We start from the raw sequence: 7242 nt of genomic DNA on the forward strand, positions 1-7242 counted from the left end.
GATAGTCAATGGTTTATTCTTAATGAATCTTGAGCGTATTACTACACATATTCATAGTGTGAATACCAAAAGATGTAAAGTTGATAATGATAGTCCCACATACTTGTGGCACTGCCGTCTTGGTCACATAGGTGTCAAATGCATGAAGAAGCTCCATGCAGATGGACTTTTAGAGTCTCTTGATTATGAATCATTTGACACGTGCGAACCATGCCTCATGGGTAAAATGACCAAGACTCCGTTCTCAGGAACAATGGAGCGAGCAACCGACTTATTGGAAATCATACATACTGATGTGTGCGGTCCAATGAGTGTTGAGGCTTGCGGTGGCTATCGTTATGTTCTCACCCTCACTGATGATTTAAGTAGATATGGGTATATCTACTTAATGAAACACAAGTCTGAAACCTTTGAAAAGTTCAAGGAATTTCAGAGTGAGGTTGAAAATCAACGTGACAGGAAAATCAAGTTTCTACGATCAGATCGTGGAGGAGAATACTTGAGTCACGAGTTTGGCACGCACTTAAGAAAATGTGGAATAATTTCACAACTCACGCCACCTGGAACACCTCAGCGTAACAGTGTGTCCGAACGTCGTAATCGCACTCTATTAGATATGGTGCGATCTATGATGTCTCTTACCGATTTACCGCTATCTTTTTGGGGCTATGCTTTAGAGACTACCGCATTCACTTTAAATAGGGCTCCGTCGAAATCCGTTGAGACGACACCGTATGAATTATGGTTTGGGAAGAAACCTAAGCTGTCATTTCTAAAAGTTTGGGGATGCGATGCTTATGTCAAGAAACTTCAACCTGAGAAGCTCGAACCCAAGTCGGAAAAATGCGTCTTCATAGGATACCCTAAAGAAACGATTTGGTATACCTTCTACCTCAGATCCGAAGGCAAGACCTTTGTTGCCAAGAATGGGTCCTTTCTAGAGAAAGAGTTTCTCTCGAAAGAAGTAAGTGGGAGGAAAGTAGAGCTTGATGAAGTATTACCTCTTGAACCGGTAAATGGCGCAACTCAAGAAAATGATCCTGAGGTGCCTGCACTGACTGGAGAGGAAGTTAATGATAATGATCAAGATACTTCTGATCAAGCTCCTACTGAAATTCGAAGGTCCACAAGGACACGTTCCGCACCAGAGTGGTACAGCAACCCTGTCTTGGAAATCATGTTGTTAGACAACGGTGAACCCTCGAACTATGAAGAAGCGATGGCGGGCCCGGATTCCGACAAATGGCTAGAAGCCATGAAATCCGAGATAGGATCCATGTATGAACACGAAGTATGGACTTTGACTGACTTGCCCGTTGAACGGCGAGCCATAGAAAATAAATGGATCTTTAAGAAGAAGACAGACGCGGATGGTAATGTGACCATCTATAAAGCTCGGCTTGTCGCTAAGGGTTATCGACAAGTTCAAGGGGTTGACTACGATGAGACTTTCTCACCGGTAGCGAAGCTGAAGTCCGTCCGAATCATGTTAGCAATTGCCGCATTCTACGATTATGAGATATGGCAAATGGACGTCAAAACGGCATTCCTTAATGGTTTCCTTAAGGAGGAATTGTATATGATGCAGCCGGAAGGTTTTGTCGATCCTAAGAATGCTGACAAGGTGTGCAAGCTCCAACGCTCGATTTATGGGCTGGTGCAAGCATCTCGGAGTTGGAACATTCGCTTTGATGAGATGATCAAAGCGTTTGGGTTCACGCAGACTTATGGAGAAGCCTGCGTTTACAAGAAAGTGAGTGGGAGCTCTGTAGCATTTCTCATATTATATGTAGATGACATACTTTTGATGGGAAATGATATAGAACTCTTGGACAGCATCAAGGCCTACTTGAATAAGAGTTTTTCAATGAAGGACCTTGGAGAAGCTGCTTATATATTAGGCATCAAAATCTATAGAGATAGATCGAGATGCCTCATAGGTCTTTCACAAAGCACATACCTTGATAAGATATTGAAGAAGTTCAATATGGATCAGTCTAAGAAGGGGTTCTTGCCTGTGTTGCAAGGTATGAAATTGAGCTCAGCTCAATGTCCGACCACGGCAGAAGAAATAGAAGAGATGAGTGTCATCCCCTATGCCTCAGCCATAGGTTCTATTATGTATGCCATGCTGTGTACCAGACCTGATGTAAACCTTGCCGTAAGTTTGGTAGGAAGGTACCAAAGTAATCCCGGCAAGGAACACTGGACAGCGGTCAAGAATATCCTGAAGTACCTAAAAAGGACTAAGGAAATGTTTCTCGTTTATGGAGGTGACGAAGAGCTCGTCGTAAAGGGTTACGTCGACGCTAGCTTCGACACAGATCTGGATGACTCAAAGTCACAAACCGGATACGTGTATATTTTGAATGGTGGGGCAGTAAGCTGGTGCAGTTGCAAGCAAAGCGTTGTGGCGGGATCTACATGTGAAGCGGAGTACATGGCAGCCTCGGAGGCAGCACACGAAGCAATATGGGTGAAGGAGTTCATCATCGACCTAGGAGTCATACCCAATGCGTCGGGGCCGATCAAGCTTTTATGTGACAACACTGGAGCTATTGCTCTTGCCAAGGAGCCCAGGTTTCACAAGAAGACAAGGCACATCAAGCGTCGCTTCAACTCCATTCGTGAAAATGTTCAAAATGGAGACATAGAAATTTGTAAAGTGCACACGGACCTGAATGTAGCAGATCCGTTGACTAAACCTCTCCCTAGAGCAAAACATGATCAACACCAGAATTCCATGGGTGTTCGATTCATCACAATGTAACTAGATTATTGACTCTAGTGCAAGTGGGAGACTGTTGGAAATATGCCCTAGAGGCAATAATAAAAGCATTATTATTATATTTCCTTGTTCATGATAATTGTCTTTATTCATGCTATAATTGTGTTATCCGGAAATCGTAATACATGTGTGAATAACAGACACCAACATGTCCCTAGTAAGCCTCTAGTTGACTAGCTCGTTGATCAACAGATAGTCATGGTTTCCTGACTATGGACATTGGATGTCATTGATAACGAGATCACATCATTAGGAGAATGATGTGATGGACAAGACCCAATCCTAAACATAGCACAAGATCGTATAGTTCATTTGCTAGAGTTTTCCAATGTCAAAGTATCTTTTCCTTAGACCATGAGATCGTGTAACTCCCGGATACCGTAGGAGTGCTTTGGGTGTATCAAACGTCACAACATAACTGGGTGACTATAAAGGTGCATTACAGGTATTTCCGAAAGTGTCTGTTGGGTTGACACGGATCGAGACTGGGATTTGTCACTCCATATAACGGAGAGGTATCACTGGGCCCACTCGGTAATGCATCATCATTATGAGCTCAAGGTGACCAAGTGGTTGATCACGGGATCATGCATTACGGTACGAGTAAAGTGACTTGCCGGTAACGAGATTGAACAAGGTATTGGGATACCAACGATCGAGTCTCGGGCAAGTAACATACCGATTGACAAAGGGAATTGTATACGGGGTTGATTAATCCTCGACATCGTGGTTCATCCGATGAGATCATCGTGGAGCATGTGGGAGCCATCATGGGTATCCAGATCCCGCTGTTGGTTATTGACCGGAGAGTCATCCCGGTCATGTCTGCATGTCTCCCGAACCCGTAGGGTCTACACACTTAAGGTTCGGTGACGCTAGGGTTATGAAGATATGTATATGCAGAAACCCGAATGTTGTTCGGAGTCCCGGATGAGATCCCGGACGTCACGAGGAGTTCCGAAATGGTCCGGAGGTAAATAATTATATATAGGAAGTGCTGTTTTGGGCATCGGGACAAGTTTCGGGGTTATCGGTATTGTACCGGGACCACCGGAAGGGTCCCGGGGTCCACCGGGTGGGGCCACCTATCCCGGAGGGCCCCATGGGCTGAAATAGGAGGGAACCCAGCCCATAGTGGGCTGGGGCGCCAGCCCCTATAGGCCCATGCGCCTAGGGTTTCCACCATGGAAGAGTCCAAGTGGTGGAAGGCACCTCGAGGTGCCTTGGGGGGGAGGGAAACCCTCCCCTGGCCGCCGCACCTAGGAGATTGGATCTCCTAGTCTGCGCACCACCCCCCCTTGGCCCTCCTATATATAGTTGGGGAGAGGGAGGACTTCATATCTCAGCCTTTGGTGCTTCCCTCTCTCCCTGTTACGTCTCTCTCTCGTAGTATAGGCGAAGCCCTGCTACTGTGACGCCCTGCATCCACCACCACGCCGTCGTGCTGCTGGATCTTCATCAACCTCTCCTCCCCCCTTGCTGGATCAAGAAAGGAGGAGACGTCATCTGTTCCGTACGTGTGTTGAACGCGGAGGCACCGTCCGTTCGGTGCTTGATCATCGGTGATTTGAATCACGTCGTGTTCGACTACATCATCCCCGTTCTTTGAACGCTTCCGCTCGCCATCTACAAGGTACGTAGATGCATCTAATCACTCGTTGCTAGATGAACTTCTAGATGGATCTTGGTGAAACCGTAGGAAAATTTTTGTTTTCTGCTACGTTCCCCAACAATGGTGTTGTCTATGTATCCACACATGTATCTGAGTTTCCTATCAATACAATTATAGCATGGATAATAAACGATTATCATGAACAAGGAAATATAATAATAATCAATTTATTATTGCCTCTAGGGCATATTTCCAACAGATTTCTGGATCGATTACCTTCTGAGAGATTGCATTGAGGAATGCACATAGCTTCACAATGGCTAATCGAACGTTTTCCGGTAGAAGCCCCCTCAATGCAACCGGAAGCAGATGCGTCATAATCATGTGGCAGCCATGAGACTTTAGGTTCTAGAACTTTTTCTTTGCCATATTTATTATTCCCTTTATATTCGACGAGAAGCCAGACGGTATCTTCATACTGAGCAGACATTCAAAGAAGATTTCCTTGTCTTCTTTTGTAAGAACGTAGCTAGCATGACCCTGATGTATGCCATCTTTTCCGTGCATACGTTACTGGTCCTCCCATGCCTCTGGTGTATCTTTTGTCTTCCCATACATTCCCAAGAATCCAAGCAGGGTCACACAAAGATTCTTCGTCACGTGCATCACGTCGATTGCAGAGCGGACCTCTAGGTCTTTCCAATAGGGCAGGTCCCAAAATATAGATTTCTTCTTCCACATGGGTGCGCGTCCATCAGCGTCATTCGGAACAGGTTGTCCGCCAGGACCCTTTCCAAAGATTACCTTCAAATCCTTTACCATATCATGTACATCAGCACCAGTACAGTGGCGAGGCTTCGTCCGGTGATTCGCCTCACCTTTGAAATGCTTGCCTTTCTTTCTTACGGGATGCCTGCTCCGAAGAAATCGACGATGTCCCAGGTACACATTCTTCCTACAGTTATTTAAATATATACTGTCGGTATCATCCAAAAGTGCGTGCATGCGCGATATCCCTTGTTTGCCTATCCTGAAAGGTTACTGAGAGCAGGCCAATCATTGATGGTCACGAACGGCAATGCCTTTAGGTCAATTTCTTCCTGTCTGTGCTCATCCCACGCACGTACACCTGTTCCATTCCTCAGCTGTAAGAGTTCTTCAACTAATGGCCTTAGGTACACATCAATGTCGTTGCCGGGTTGCTTAGGGCCTTGGATGAGCATTGGCATCATAATGAACTTCCGCTTCATGCACAACCAAGGAGGAAGGTTATAAAAACATAGAGTCACAAGCCAGGTGCTATGGTTGCTGCTCTGCTCCCCAAAAGGATTAATGCCATCTGCGCTTAGACCAAACCATACGTTCCTTGCGTCATCTACAAACTCCTCCTTGTACTTTATCTCGATTTTTCTCCACTGCGACCCGTTAGCGGGTACTCTCAACTTTCCGTCTTTCTTACGGTCTTCTCTGTGCCATCGGTTCGCCTTGGCATGCTCTTTGTTTTGGAACAAACGTTTCAACCGTGGTATTATAGGAGCATACCACATCACCTTGGCAGGAACCTTCTTCCTGGGGCGCTCGCCCTCGACATCACCAAGTTCATCGCGGCTGATTTTATAGTGCAATGCACCGCATACCGGGCAAGCGTTCAAATCCTCGTACTCATCACGGTAGAGGATGCTGTCATTAGGGCATGCATGTATCTTCTGCACCTCTAACCCTAGAGGGCAGACAACCTTCTTTGCATCGTACGTACTCTCGGGCAATTCGTTGTCCTTTGGAAGCATATTCTTTATCATTACCAGCAACTTTCCGAATCCCTTGTCAGATACACCATTCTATGCCTTCCATTGCAGCAATTCCAGTGTGGTGCCTAGCTTTTTCTTGTCAGCTTCACAATTCAGGTACAACAATTTCTTGTGATCCTCTAACATGCGCTGCAACTTCTTCTTCTTCTCCTTTTCGCTTGCGCAATTTCTCTTTGCATCAGCAATGGCCCGACCTAGATCATTAGCGGGCTCATCTGATGCCTCTTCTTCAGCTTCTTCCCGCATTGCCGGCTCAGCTTCTTTCCCCATTGTTGTATCATCGTATTCAGGTAACCCATGGCCAGGATAGCTATCATCGTCCTCTTCTTCTTCATTGTCTTCCATCATAACCCCTCTTTCTCCGTGCTTGGTCCAAACATTATAGTGGGGCATGAAACCAGACTCAAACAGGTGGACGTGAATGGTTCTTGAGTTAGAGTAATTGCGATTATTCTTACAGCCAGCACATGGACAAGGCATAAAACCAACCGCATGCTTGTTTGCCTGAGGCGCAATCAGAAAAGTATGCACGCCATCAACGAACTGGGGAGAGCGTCGCTTGTCGGTGTACAAAAAGAGGGGTACTTTTTGTACCCCTATAACTGTGCACGGGCAGTCTGAGCCGCGGGCACTACCACACCAAGCACGGCAAGGGAGGTGAGCCAAGGTACGCCGAAGCTCAAGAGAACTGGAGCAACGTCAGGACCAAGACCACAAAGAGCGAAGGGGACGAAGCGGACTCCCCCCCGGCAAGATCCTTGCCGGAGGGCAGTTTTAGCAAACCCGGCAAGACCCTTGCCGTGGCAGCTCGCCCCACACCTACGGAGCGAGTCACCCTTGAGTCCGCTGCCCCCATGGGGCAAGGATTCGGGAGACATCCCCGTGGTGGCATGCAGATCTTTGTGAAGACATTCAAGATCGGATACACACTTTAGAAGATGATGGTGATCCTCGGCGGGATCCCAGCCAAGGAGGACCACAAGGCCCCCGGCAAGAGCCTTGCTGGGGATGAGAGCAGGCGCCCCGGCAAGACA

General features: G+C 46.8%; 1 pseudogene; it reads right to left on the reverse strand.

Moving 5' to 3' along the window:
* Nucleotides 1-5425: 5425 nt before the first annotated feature.
* LOC147961647 (uncharacterized) lies at nucleotides 5426-6553 on the reverse strand (annotated as a pseudogene).
* Nucleotides 6554-7242: the final 689 nt, after the last annotated feature.

The sequence above is a fragment of the Triticum urartu genome, chromosome 7A (assembly GCF_056163025.1).
Source record: "Triticum urartu cultivar PI428250 chromosome 7A, HENAU_Tu73, whole genome shotgun sequence".
Lineage (NCBI taxonomy): Eukaryota > Viridiplantae > Streptophyta > Magnoliopsida > Poales > Poaceae > Triticum > Triticum urartu.